The following is a 15488-nucleotide window of genomic DNA, read 5'->3' as shown; positions in this document are numbered from 1 at the left end:
ACTTGTTTCACACATCGAATCAATAATATACTTTTTTTTAATTACGTTGTTTATGGTCGCCAGTAATACCATTTTCGTTGGAATATTTTCGGGTATTTATATGTCATGATTTCGCATGAAATTGACAATACTTATCTGCTTTTTTCGTGTTATTGTTTGGTATTGTAGTCAATAACCGAGAATGATACGAAGCGTTATCCATAACAATAACCGAGTTTAGAGGTATATTTGGATGAAGCTGCTCACTGAACCAGGTTTCGAATAAAGCCGCAGTTATATCTTCGTGGTAATCAGCAGACGAATCTTTTATATTTTTGGCCGACAGAAGCAAAGTGTTAGGTACGAAACCACTTTCATTCCCGGCATGCAAAATTATAACACATTTTCCCCTTGAAGAAGGTGTGTTCAAAGCACAATACTTGGTTTCGTTTACCCAGCCATATTTGACAACATCATGGGTGTCAAACCAAGTTTCGTCGAGGTAGATTATATGTCTGCTGGATTCTCGGTAGCTTTTCATTCGCCTCAAATATTCTTGTCGGAGTTGAACAATGCTTGTCAATTACATAATGACCATCAGATTGTTCAGTTTTTATATTTGAAACCACAAGACAATAAGACACCTCGTAGAGTTTCTAAAGATTTTTAATTGTAATCGGATAGTCGAGTAATTTATACCAAATCATTTTCAAGGTTGGTACTTCATTTTTTTGGTATATACCATAAATTGTTCGCCGAATAACATTTTTGCAGCACCATCAACGTTTGCAAATTTTTTATTACTTTGTTTTCGTTTCATTGCATGGTCAATTTTGATGACTCGAACGAGATAGTTTCGTTAACTCGCATATTCTATTCACAAAGCATTCTGTGAAGTGTGACAGTTTTTCTTCTTCAAACATTCATAAATATTTGAAATTACTTGCTGAACTTGAACATGTAAATCCTTATTTTCGAATTCCGGATCCTTGTCGATTGACACAGATTCCTCACACGTAATGTTATCATTTGTTTCAAAAGGTCTCCAGAAAGCCATATTGATGGAAGTACCCAAAAACACTAAGATTTTCACAAAAATCGGTTTAAACGATGAGATTGGAACCTTTGGTGTAAAAGTAGAAAACTTTTTCTAGAGATCAATTACCCTAACACCAAACTGATATTTTTGCACTCGAAGCGCGTTTCGCTAACAAGGTTAGCAACTATAGATTAAAAAGCGGACAAATTAATTTGCAGGTAGTGGTTCCACTAGTTAATTACCGAAAAATCATTTAGGATAATCATCATTTAACAAATAAAGTCCACATCGGACCAAAAAACTTTAGGTATATAAACAGCAAACCCTTGTCTTTAGATTCAGTATCAATTTGCTTCTCCTGAAGATGCTAACCTTGTTAGCGAAACGCGCGTCGAGTGCAAAAATATCAGTTTGGTGTTAGGGTAATTGATCTCTAAAAAAAGTTTTCAAAAATCGGTTTGCAAAACCACTCACTACCTCACCTAACCCCACGAATACACGGCACTGATAAAGAAATATTGTGAAACGGACAAAAAATTAGTATTCAGCCAGTACAGCTAGTGGGGCCTTTATTCCTCAACTACATTTGATAGCACGTTCACTAACTATCTGGGCAACTAGGGGCCACAGGCAAGAAATGTTTATGACTGTACTTGCCGTTCCAATTGGGAATGGATAGACTATAATTATACTCATAGTTCAAAGTTGTCTGTTTACTGAATGTATTACTAGCGGATACACTAGACATACATTTGGTTCTGCAAAAAGATAGAACTTGGTTTGGGGTAAAAATATTTCGAAATGAAAATGATTTCCTGGAAACTACTTCGTTTATGAAAAACCTTTGTGGTTTACTCGGGCTTCTCGGTTTTACAGATTTTATTTGAGTAAATATAGTTTGAAAAACTGTAAAACACGGTTTTAAAGAACATCGAACTGAAATGTTAACAATATTTTTTTTTTAAATGAGCTTAAAACAATAACGAACGAAAAACACTAGTATTATTGTGAAAAAAGCGACGGACGCTTGATACACAAAAAATATGACACAAAGCGCCCACGCTTTTTAGTTCGATTTTCTTTGAAAGCGTGTTTTTTAGTTTCTTAAACTATATTTATTTTTCATTTTTTAGTTTTGTATGCTATAAAAGCGCGTTTTTTTAGTCTCTTTAAACTATATTTATTTTATCTAAACTCTGGTATCAATCAGCCATATATTGTTTAGAAAAATGACCATTGATATCTTCCGAATCAGGAGAGGAAGCCTGAAAATCAGCTACCAAGGCCAAAGAAGGCAGCAGGCGCGCAAAGGAGGGTTACAAATAAGGCAGTAGACACGCGTGCTAATGAAAATGAAAGATTTTTTTCAAATAAAGGAATACATGTAAAATAAGTTCGAACTATATCAAGGAGGTTACGTACAGCGCCATCTGCCCGCGAATAGATCAAGCAATAATGTCGATATATCAAGGATGTTACGTACAGCGCCATCTGTCCGCGAATAGATTAAGCAATAATGCTGATAATTCTGTCAAATACAGATCCCGAGTTTGAGAGTTACAAACATACATACATACCTACATACATACAGGTGAAGCTAATATAAAGCGTGTAAAAAGAAAAGAATGATGGAAAAGTCAATACACCCACTATTTTCTTGGGTCAATACACCCACTATTTTCGTTATTATTTGGAGGAACACCCATTCTTTCATTTGGTATCGGTGCTCCGGTGGGCGGTAAATTTTACTTAAAAATATTTCTATCAGAAAATCTCTGAAAAAAATGAAGATTTTCATTTTGTAAACCAAATTGTAAGGATTCATTTGGAGATACAGGTCTCATACATCCTTCCTTTTTAAATTTTTTGGCTCATTAGTCTCTTCGTGAACATCACTATAATTGGATGAAAGTTTTAATTTATTCAAACAACAATCATAAAATTGTTACAAATATTGTTTGAGTTCACTTGGTTATAAAGATTTGGAATTATTGAATCATATCTATTTGGATCATTAGGATTTCCATCGACTTCAGGCATACGTTTTGAATATTCTGGTTTGAATTGGTTGGTCAAATTTGAGTTAGAATTTTGAGCATTGTAGTAATGTTAGGGTAGCTGGAATGTTTTCACTATTCAAATTGAAATTTTCGAGAATATAAGTTAAAGTTTCAATTGACATTGAAATTAATTTGTTTGAGCTTTGAACATTCTTTCATAGGACAGGCGACTGAATTCTTGAATTTCCTAGAAATACTATCTTGCGAAATTAGACGACAATATTCTAATGTACCCTGTCGAGGGTATCTGCTGGCTTTTTCGATACGGCCAATTACGAGAATCCTACCGACTGCGCCAAATACAACTTGCAAATGTTAAAGTCCTTTTTAAAAAGTCAAATTCATTACAGGAAAACAAAATTGCGTCGTAACAGTTCGAGAGATAAAATTGAAATGAATTATAAAATGCGAATCTGTTTGCAGCAAATTACGAGAATCGATGAGAACTGCGTTTTTAGTGGGAACGGGCGACATAATTTGTAGGTAACTTTATAAACCATATAGACCGAGAGCCGGTGACCAATTTTAGGTGGTCATTTCAATAGTCACGAAACTTTCCACAGTCAATCCTCTATACCTACAGAAAATTACAAGCCACTTCTGGCAGCCCTGTGACCGGGGTAAACTACCCTAAAATTTCAAGGAGGGTGAGAAATAAGATTTATTCTACTCAAAGTATCAGTCATAAAATTTCAGCAAAAGGAAAAACTTTCGACAGTATTTTGTCTTTATTCAATTTCTACCAGAGCATTTATTCTTTTCCAATTGTTGACAGAACACTGTATATACAGGGTATATCTTGACGAGTTGAAGCGATCTATATATAGAAAACTGAAAATAGGACGATTCTGAAAATTGATAGGATGAATGAAGAACTAATGGAGAATTCAACTAAAATATTTTCGTTATCATTTATCTCATCTTGTTATTTTCAATGGCACACCCTGCATTTCACCTCATTTTTTAATTCTTTCCATGATTCACATTCTAACTCATGTATCATACCCTATACCCAAAATGAACCGTTTTCGAGTTATTCGAGTTTATTTAGAAAAAGTGACAGATGCAGCCTCTCGAACATACGTCATTTTCATGTAAATTAACATTTTTAAAAATATGCAGCTGGTGAATCGTGATAATTGAAGGTTGAACGCATCACGCATCATTTTCACGTCTACTGAATAATACACAGGGTGCGCAAAAATTAGGGTCCAATAAGTGAATGAGAAAAATTAAAAATCTCAACTTTTTCAAATGGGAACCGACATTTTTACCTCGAAGTTCAATTCTATTATGAAAATAAGCCCTAGTTATGATACACTCACCTATACCCAAAACTTATAATTTTGGAGATATTCCATTATATTCACATACTTTCCCGAAATGTTGATATTTCTAGTAGGCTGCTGTCCATCTTTCAACACAATGTTTGGTGACAAATGAAATAAAGTTGTTTATTGTCAGATTCGTGCTCTCAGAAGGTACAATATGGCTCATACTGATTATAATAATCACGATTTCTTCAACTTTTTGGTAATTTAAGGCGAATGAAATAAGGTATTAACAAGAACGTGTGATGCTTATGCTACAAGATATCCAGAAAAACCGAAACCATCTCCAGATATCATTAGAAGATTAATCTTCAATCTTACGAACTTTGGATCATTCGAAAGGAAAATTATCAAAACTAAAACGGTGGTTAACAATGAAGATAATGCGTATTCTCATACTTTAGTCCATGGACTGAAGCTATCCGATTATGATAGCAGAATTAACTTTGCGGAGTTCTTCATTATGGAAAATCAAGAAAACGATGAATTTTTGAGGAATATTATATGGGGCGACGAAGAGAAATTCACCAAAAATAGGATATTCAACAAGCGGAATGTTCACTACTGGAGCGATACAAATCCGCATTCAGTTCGAGAACGTCAATTTCAAGACCCTTGGAATTTCAATGTTTATTGCGCTGACAAGAAAATGGCATCAAGGTAGCTATATAATGAACATTCATAGCATCTAGAAAATATATAACAGACCAACAGGTATTTTCATTGTCAGGTGAACGATAGCTAGATATTTGAAAAAATTTCAATACGGATCATTTGGAAAAACTGACGCTCGCTGACCATCAAAAAATTTGGTATCAACATGATGGAGCACCTTCACATAATCATCAGATGGTGAAGATGTATTTAGAAGAAACTTATTACGACCAGTAGTTTGGAACCGACGGTTCTCAATTATGGCCACCGCGATCGCCCGATTTAACTCCAATGGATTTTTTTATTTGGGGTTATATGAAAAACGAGGTGTATTCTAACACGCCAACAACAAAAGATTTTCAGCAGAAAGTTCGTACTGCTTTCAAATCTTTTCCACCGGACATGAAAAGACGAGCTGTAGAAGACGTCATACGGAGAAGTGTAAAATGCTTAGAAGTTGGAGGCAATGTATTTGAGTATTTGTTGCAATAAAAAAAGCGGTTGACAAAAGTGTAACATGTTTATGTTTAGCATTGAAACTAAATTTGAAATTGTTCTTTATTCTAATCATGATTTTTGTCTTGAATATGGGATTATTTTTCATGAGATATTCAATGGAAACCAGGCAACAAAGAAATTTTATCGGACAAAATTGGGGGATAAAAACGTAAATCCTCGCGTGATAATGACTTCTATTGCGGAATATCACCAAAATTATTAGTTTTGGGTATAGGGAAGTGTATCATAACTAGGGCTTATTTTCATAATAGAATTGAACCCTAAGGGAAAAATGGGGGTTCTCATCTGAAAAAGTTAAGATTTTTTATTTTTCTCATTCACTTATTGGACATGAAAAGACGAGCTGTAGGAGACGTCGTACGGAGAAGTGTAAAATGCTTAGAAGTTGGAGGCAATGTATTTGAGTATTTGTTGCAATAAAAAAAGCGGTTGACAAAAGTGTCACATGTTTATGTTCAGCATTGAAACTAAATTTGAAATTGTTGTTTATTCTAATCATGATTTTTGTCTTGAATATGGGATTATTTTTCATGAGATATTCAATGGAAACCAGGCAACAAAGAAATTTTATCGGACAAAATTGGGGGATAAAAACGTAAATCCCCGCGTGATAATAACTTCTATTGCGGAATATCACCAAAATTATTAGTTTTGGGTATAGGGAAGTGTATCATAACTAGGGCTTATTTTCATAATAGAATTAAACTAAGGAAAAAATGGGGGTTCTCATCTGAAAAAGTTGAGATTTTTTATTTTTCTCATTCACTTATTGGACCCTAATTTTTGCGCACCCTGTGGATTATACAGTGGACGTGAAAATGATGCGTGATCCGTTCAACCTTCAATTATCACGATTCACTAGCTGCATATTTTCAAAAATGTTAATTTACATGAAAATGACGTATATTCGAGAGGCTGCATCTGTCACTTTTTCTAAAAAAACTCGAATAACTCGAAAACGGTCCATTTTGGGTATAGGGTATGATGCATGAGTTAGAATCTAAATCAATAACAAAGATGACGTCACTTCCGGTGAAACCCGAAACGTCACCTTACTGAAAATATTTCAGTTGAATTCTCCATAAGTTTTTCATTCATCCTATCAATTTTCAGAATCGCCCTTCTTTCAGTTTTCTATATATAGATCGCGTTAACTCGCCAAGATATACCCTATATGAAAAAATTAATTTTTGTCATTTCATCAGTCTCCAAATTACAACAGAACAAATAAAATGAATGAACAATGAGTAATCTACGATGCCAGAACAAAATTCCATCACCAACAATCTGCCAGAGCGAAAAACATGTTTGTGCGAGTGCAAGTAAGACAGGAATATGGAAACTTGCGGATTAGAACGAAAGTGAGAGTGAAATATATGGAAGTTGAATATAAACAATTGAAAAAAAAATTTATTACGCTAATTAAAAAATACAAAATGTATGTTTGTGAAATTATTAAGTTGTTTAATAGTCTTCATCTTCGTATGCACTATCATACTGGTTGCAGTGATCCTCAATAAATACAGAATCATTCGAATCGTCTATTTACTCAATTTGAGGCTCTAATATCCTATGTTTCTATTTTGTGAATTGCTTTCAAATGTTTGTAATAGTTGCTTCTCTGTTTAGTAGTGTAAACACATTTTTCACATTTGAATACTCCGGCTTCCACGCCACATTCCCACTTCAGGTGCTTATAAAGTGCACTTTTCAATCTGAATCCACGTGAACATCTTGGACAGTATACAGTAAACACTGAAAATGATTTTGTTGATATTGGTTGATTGAAATAATACTTGTAGTGTAAGAAGTTAGATAATATATCCGTTATGTGAAATATCTACATAATTTACTATTTTATTATTCTCAGTATTACTTCAGACTGAAGTAATGCTGTGTGTGTATTACATATGGAAATTTCTGATGTTATTTTTCACCATGCAAACGTAGAGATTGTTACAAACCCCAATTCAAATCGAAAACTTCCTTGATTCCAGTATATTGTCAGATCTTTGAAACTCTAAAGAATGGTTTTCCGATTCAATAATGATTATCTTCTTTTAGAACATTCAATAGTATTTCAGTTGTTTTTTGCCACAACTCCTATTTGAGGAAGAACTCAGAAATAAGGTCTAATTTTGGAGAATGTGTTAAATAATAAGTCTCGACCTAATGAGTAATACATCTTACCAACCAATTAAGTTTAACAATATGCTATGTTTCAATGCCTCTCAGTAAAAGTTCCTACTTCACTCTCTCTAAGTGTTTTTGTCTTTAGGCGCTTTTGGCCAGGTGAAAATCACAAACACGGTTCAACTGAAATATCGAATGGGGTCATTGATGAGGGACAACTCTGCTTTATGGAGCTTTTGACGTCGAAATGTATTGATAGAAACTCATTTACCACTTCCGAAAGAATGATCCTAATGGTTTATAATTCCATTAATAAATCTCATAGTTTTCCCAACTTTCCAGAACTAACTGCGTCAAAAGCTTGATAGAAATTCATACTAAGGATACCCCCTTGAAATGATTTCATTTTTCTCTGAATGTAGTAACTATTGTGTCCCTAATCGAAACGAAATTGAATATTGCTTTATCTGTGCCATTGTTCTGTTGACTTCAAAAAATGTTTATTCTATTCTAAATTATGACTCAGTAATTTTGATGACTAATTTATTGCTAGAAATCCAATAAGATAATAGACCTCCAGTGTGTGATTGGTATAAAAAAGATTATTGCCATTGAGAATTGTTTTGATGGAGGCGTCAAGACAATTATATTATATTATTTTAGCTGTATTGAAGAAACGAATAGAGAATTCCTTCGGAATAGAGAGAATTCAATCGGAAATTGAAGCTTCTTTGAAAACAGAGAACAACATTGTAAGCACTTCATGTTTTATAATTTTTCTGAAAAGTTTGTTGCAATCTGATTCAGACATTTATTCAGTACAGCAGCCAACATATAGTGTATTTCTTGGAGCGCTTCCTATCTTTGAATTTAAATAAAACAAACTGTCTAAGTCACTTTTTTTGGCCTGAAATGGATGATCTGTACACCAACGACATATGGTTTCAACAGGAAGGCGCTACATGCCACATTGGATATTCTGCACGAGTGATTTGAAGGCATGTTTATCTCACGTGGCGGTGATGTGAACTGGCCATCGAGGTCGTGCGATTTGACCCCATTAGCCTTTTTCATGTGGGGTTCTCTCAAGTCGCAGGTGTATGCGACAGCGGTCCTCAAAACTAATATAACACATGCAATCGGTCAGCCTGATTTATGCGACAGCATATAGTCAAGCGAATTTTGGAACAGCTCAATATCAACAAGGCTGATGGAGTGATGAAGTGCCTGTCATCGTACTTAAAAAGTGGTCAAGTGAACTACTACTATTTTGCAGACTTCTCAACCTGTATTACAAGAAAGAGGTTTTTCTTATTGTTGGAAGAATGCTCGCGTTTAGACTCTTCCAAATAACTATAGACCAGCCGCTTTGCTATCAGTGATATCAAAAATCATGAAGAAAACCGTAAACCACCATATCCTCAAATATTTAGAAGGCTTCTCAAGCGATTATCAATATGGCTTTCGGAAATGAAGAACAACAAGCGACCTTCTATCGCATGTTACCTATATATGGAATAACGCAATCGAAAATCATGGAGGGTCAAGATCTGTTGCGTTTGATATTTCCAAGGCCTTTGATCATGTGTGGCATGAGGTTTTGCTGGCCAAACTTCGGTGCTATGGTTTGTCGGATCGTTTTTGTATATGGCTCTTCAGCTTCCTGAAAGAACGTTACCTGCAAGTGGCTGTCGATGGATATCTTTCGAATACTTTCACCATCAACGCTGGTGTTCCCCAGGGATCCATATTTTCTCCAAAACCCTTTTTATTGTATATCAGTGACTTATTGTAAAAACACAAGAATCCAATTTATCGCTTTGCTGACGACGGCACACTTATCTCGTCATTACATTTGCATATCAGGACATCGGCTGCGGATGCATATCTTCACCGGCAGCAGGAGGTTGAATATCTTAATGAGGATCTAGAAGTAATCTCGAATTGGTGTGAAAGTAACCAGGTTCAATTCAATGCCAAAAAATCCAGGCATCGGTTTTTTCCAAAATGATAAATGTCTCCGAACCGGATATAATGATGTCAGGTCAGACAATTCCGCTTTCTGCTTCGATAAGTTTGTTGGGGATTAAAATGGACACCAATATGTCTTGGCACAATCATGTCACTAGAATTGCAAAGGCTGCTCAAAGGTTGGAACACTGTTCAGAACCAGAAAACTGTACACACAACAGCAACTTTTGATGCTTCATTAAGATCAGATCAGACCTTCTTTGGAGTATTATTCCCATGTATGGAGTTCCGCCCCCAAGCTGTTGGATTCCATCCAGAAAACAGCCGTCCCCTTGATTGGAGACGCGAACATTACTTGCAACCTTGATAATCTGAAACATCGAAGACAGGTTGGAGGTTTGTCGCTCTTTTATGGATACTTTCACTGGAGGTGTTCAAGTGAATTGGCACATTTGATTCCACCAAGAGCGGTACATAATAATACCTTTATTTCCAACAGGTTAACACCTGTACATACCAAAAATATGCGACGGACTGTGGCTGCTCATCGTCTTGAGGTTCAACTCAGTACACCTCGAACTTCACTATTTGATAACTCTCTAATGGAAAATTGGCACATTAGCGATGTGCCGAGTACGGTTTGACTCGAGTCAGACTCGATTCCTGCTTTAGAACTCGCCTACTCGAATATCAATTTATTTTGATTCGAGTACGCCGGACTCGATTTCGGTACCCGAGTCAGGAAGAATCGATTCGTACTCGCTAACTCGATTCTATATATGCGAGTCCAACTGACTCGAGTCTCGTATTCGAATTTGGTTAACTCGATCGTAAAAGCGTTGCCAACCGTACTATTCGCATCGTATTTATACGACCTTTTTGGCTTTAGTACGATGTACAGTCGCCAGCACGTCAAGCTATACAAATCTGTCAAATTTATGTAATCGATTTTGAACTTTATAGAGAAATAATAAGGTTGGTTTCCGTTTAGGAAAATTTGACAGTTTGTGGTAACTTGATGGGCTGCCCACCGTACGATCGTATATTCCTAATCGTACGCAAAATATACGGTCTTTTCAAATATTAGAATAAAATGAGAAAAAAAAACCAGTTGTCTTTTTTTATTCATAATGCAGCATTCATTTTCAAACTTGAACGAGTTTCAAACTTTTTTTCGTATTTTTAAGAACGCATCCAATATTTTTAAAACTTCTTAGCTTATCGATGATACCGGGGTTCCCCACGAAATTTAACTCTTACTTCGAGGTTATGTTACGTCATTATAATACAAACGATATTAGATCGCTCTAGGATCCTTATCGATTTTTTTATTTGAAATTTATAATTGTCTTTCATTAAAAATTAATGATTTATTATTGTTGTGTCGTTATGCTTAACCTAACCTACACGCTGTTTGAAATTAACTCCTTTTCATTTTTCCATTTTGTTATAAAATCGGACTCTAGTTCTGGGCTAGAATTTTCAGAATCGAATTCTGGACTCAAATTTCTAGACTCGAGTCCAGCCGGATTCGAGTCAATATTCGAATGTCGAACATAGAATTCGAGTACTGGTCTCGAATCAGGGAATCGTGTCATGATTTGAATACCGTATAAACTGACTCGAGTCGACTCAATCCATCAAAACAGCGACTCGGCACATCACAATTCCACAAATACAGGATGTAACTGAATAAGTGTAAAACATTTAAGGAGGTGATTCCTAATCGAAAAAAAGATAGAATCTTTCATATAAAGATGCAGGGATGTATAACAAATTTATTCACAAACACTGAAAAAGTTACAATATTGAAATTGACCTGACGTTTTGTACTACCAAAAAGACACTTAGCCAGTAATTGATTTGGTTTACCCCATGGTTGTAAGGGGTGGAAAACGCAACACCTAAAATTTATTTCCAATGTAACTTTTTGTTTTATTATTTGTTTACCATTTAAAATATTTCCGATAGCCTATTTTCTTCTAAACAAAAAATGTCTCTTGGGTTTTTTGCCCAAAATAAACCAGTTCACAGCAAAAAAATAGTTTACGAACAACTACAGAGATACATCGTTATAAATGCGAACTTGTTATATTATTTTATAGTTAGTACCTGCATTAAACGATTAATCGGTAATGAACAAAACTAATTTATTAATAACAAAACACACAACATGTAGAAATCATAGTAAATGTTTAATATGTCTACCTTCAGACATTACGCATGCGTTTAGACGTCGGCGCATTGAGCCACGTATTCGCTCAAATATTCCTGGAGTGTCTCTGATTACCCTGCACGCATCGATGATGCCGTTTCTTAAGTTTCTTCAACCAAATGCTGTAAATGGCTCCAAATAGAGAAATCGAGAGGATTGAGATCCGGGGATCGAGCGGGCCAGTTCTGTGGTCCTCCTCGATCTATCCACTGGTTTGCATATGTTTAAGTTGAATGCTGACGTGTATCTTGACCAAAATGCATAAAAAACATATCCCTTCTGACGCCCAAAGGAACTTCCTCCAGCAGTACTGGATGCACTTCTCTAAAAAATTAAACGTATGCCTCACCATTTAATTGAGGAGGCAGAAAATGATGCCCAATGAAATCATCTCCAATAACTCCGAGCCACAAGTTAAGAGAAAAATGTTCTTGATGGTTAGTTTCGACAATAGCGTGAGGGTTTTCATCTGCCCATATGTGGTAATTATGAAAATTAATAATTTTGTCCCAAGAAAAACTACATTCGTATGTGAATTCTATCGTCTTCAGAAAGTCACAATTTCTCCTAATCATTTCCAGCATCCAATAGCAAAATTCAAGACAGTTCGGAAAGTCCCGCGGTAACAGTGCCTGTACTCGTTGCAGATGGTAAGGGTATAAGAGTTGTTCCTTTAAAATTCAAAATACCGTCATACGATCAACATTTACCTGGAAAGCAATATTTCTAGTTCTGGTAGTAGGTTGTTCTACAATCAAATTAAGTACTGCTTCCTCAAGCTGTGGTGTTCGTACATACCAATTAAATTGTCACTATCGCTAATAGCGACCTACTAGATAGATTAGTTTCGTATTTTCGCATTAATGACGATGTATCTCTGTAGTTATTCCTAAAATAATTTTTTGCTGCGAACTGGTTTATTTTGGGCAAAAAATCCAAGATACATTTTTTGTTTAGAATGAAACAGGCTATCGGAAATGAATTTTTAAATGGTAAACAGATAATGAGACAAAAAGTTACATTGGAAATAAATTTTAGGGGTTGCGTTTTCCACCCCTTACAACCATGGGGTGAACCAAATACATTTCTGGCTGAGTGTCTTTTTGGTAGTACAAAACGTCAGGTTGATTTCAATATTGTAACTTTTTTAGTGCTTGTGAAAAAAATTGTCATACAAATTTTATGTACCCCCTTTAAAGGGTTGTATCTTAACAAGGGATGCTCCAATGAAATTTCGTTTTATGAGGATGAGAAATCACCTCCTTAAATGTTTTACACTTATTCAGTTACACCTTGTATAATGGTATAAATCGGTCTTTCAAACGAATGAAAAATTTCGATATCTCACATACACTTCGTTTTATTTATTTCAAAGATAGGAAGCGCTTAATGAAAAATCCTGTATCGCAAGATGAAGCATTCATTGCATTCATAACATTACGAATAAGACAAATTCTACTCATGTTGAAATGACAGTACGTGAAGACATTCATAGGCTCATTTGTTCTAAACCCAGCCATAGTATTCTTGTAAAAATTGAAAGGAATACATTTTCGGGAGATATTAGTACTTGTTGAAAAAAGCTTCTTGCTTTTACTTCTCCATCTTGATACAAGAAATTGGGAGACATCTCCAAAGTAAGTCAAGTCAAAAATAAACTGTTCAGAAATATGTGTACGTTACTTTCAGATATTGTCTGGAAGAAAAACCTTCTCGAAACAAGTATTTTCACATAAACATTGTAAAATCGTCTTTCTCGAATACTAACTCCTCATAAAAATATAGCCCATTTCAATTCAAGGGAAGTCTGAATTATCAAACTGTATTCAATTGCGGAAATGAACGAACATGTACGTGCGCAGATTTTGATATGTCATTAGTGATGTGCTCAGACCAGAACGCCACGTTTCGACGTCAGATTTGTGATCAGCTGACAAAAATAGATGAATTCAATAAGGCACGATACCTGTAACCAAATTCATCAACTGGTTACGATTTTTGAACTTGATTATATTCGCAGATTTGAAATTTTTGCACATTTCCTTAGATGTCACTACAAGTAACATGAACCCTCACAAGTATTTTGGCCAAAAAAAATTTCGTATTTCATTTCGAGGAATATCCTAACTAGACTTAATGACATTCATCAAAAGATCTTTCCCAGGGTCAGAAAAGTAATAATTTCAGATGGGTTTTTGTCTCAGCTCTGAATTAAACATTTATCATCTTCGAAAATACTATTTAGACTATTTTTGCCTTCGTTGTTCATTAAAACCTGTTTTACCCGCATGGAAAAGCACATTAAGTGGAATCGATAACTTGTTTGAAAATGCCTTCAGTAGTCGAAGGACAGCCATTACACTTATACTATTACTATTAGACCAGGGCCATAATTTTTGAAACAAAAAAAAAATAACAGTTGGATGAAACTCATTAGAAAAGAAGGGGAATATGATAAAAATGAAAGGAAAAATAAATTACGGGCGATCTGAGTTCAGAAAGTGAGAATGGGTGAGTTTTTAAGGGTGAAAAAGTCCTATGGAAAAAAGTTGAAGGGAAAAGTTGTACGTATTCACAATTTTTTTACATAACCTCAAAATTTATGTGGAAAATTCAAATAACCAAGTTTTTGGTTTTTTATTTTAATCCCTTTCAAATTCTTTTTTTCTAGGAAATTTGATAAAAACTTACCTTTTTATGTCCCAAATACACTGTAATTTATTTGATTTAAAATATTTTGTTTTTTCACCTCATTTTGCGGTGTGCCTTTTGTTCGTTGAAATCTGTACTTTCTGATGATGTAAAAAATATACATTACTATAGTAAATGTTCTCAGAAAATACAAAAAATAGAAAAAAAAAATGAATTCTAAATTTGTTTTCAATCATCATGTACAATTTCATCAAAAAATGTGATTGCTGCAATTTTTCATCTTACAAACGTTATTTGTACTTTTTTCTTCATTACTTTTACACACGATATTCGAAAAAACTTTCAAAGTTTCAGGAACATCCTTGAAAATATTGCCTTCGTAGTAGTAATTCATATCGTATACTTTTGAACGTATATCTTATAAAACAATTTCAGCAGTCATTTGGACAATTCTAGTTCGTTGGTCTTACTTGCAGTACTATTTTTGTATAAAATTATCATGCCTCTTTCAATTAAATGACACCCAATATGTTCTGAAAAGCTCTTTCAATTTATTTTTAACAGTTGTGTAGTCTGGGAGATCTCCTGAAAATCCCTCTTTTATTTCATTGACATAAAATTGACATCTTGTTTCGTTGTCAACAATATAATTGATAAGATAATTAATAAATATCTTACTGTTTTTACATGCTGAGTGACCCCTTTTTCTTTCAGTTATTTTGTTATAAATATTGAACATATTAATATTAACATATTAACTTAATATTAAATCAAATGTGAGAGCCTCTTTACTTATTTCTTTTCCTTCCTTTGATTTCCTGTGTCTTGAACTACAGAATGTAGCTATTGCAGTCTGATCATTATATTGACTTCGACAAGTTCGATAAATAAAAGCTGATGTTAAAGTAGTATGGCCCAGACCCTCCTAACTCTTT

Source organism: Leptinotarsa decemlineata, unplaced genomic scaffold (genome assembly GCF_025532065.1).
Source record: "Leptinotarsa decemlineata unplaced genomic scaffold, Ldec_3_MD MMD2_tig00000133_RagTag_RagTag, whole genome shotgun sequence".
In the NCBI taxonomy this organism is placed as follows: domain Eukaryota; kingdom Metazoa; phylum Arthropoda; class Insecta; order Coleoptera; family Chrysomelidae; genus Leptinotarsa; species Leptinotarsa decemlineata.
The sequence above is the reverse complement of the archived record's forward strand: the minus strand, read 5'-3'. Positions refer to the sequence as shown.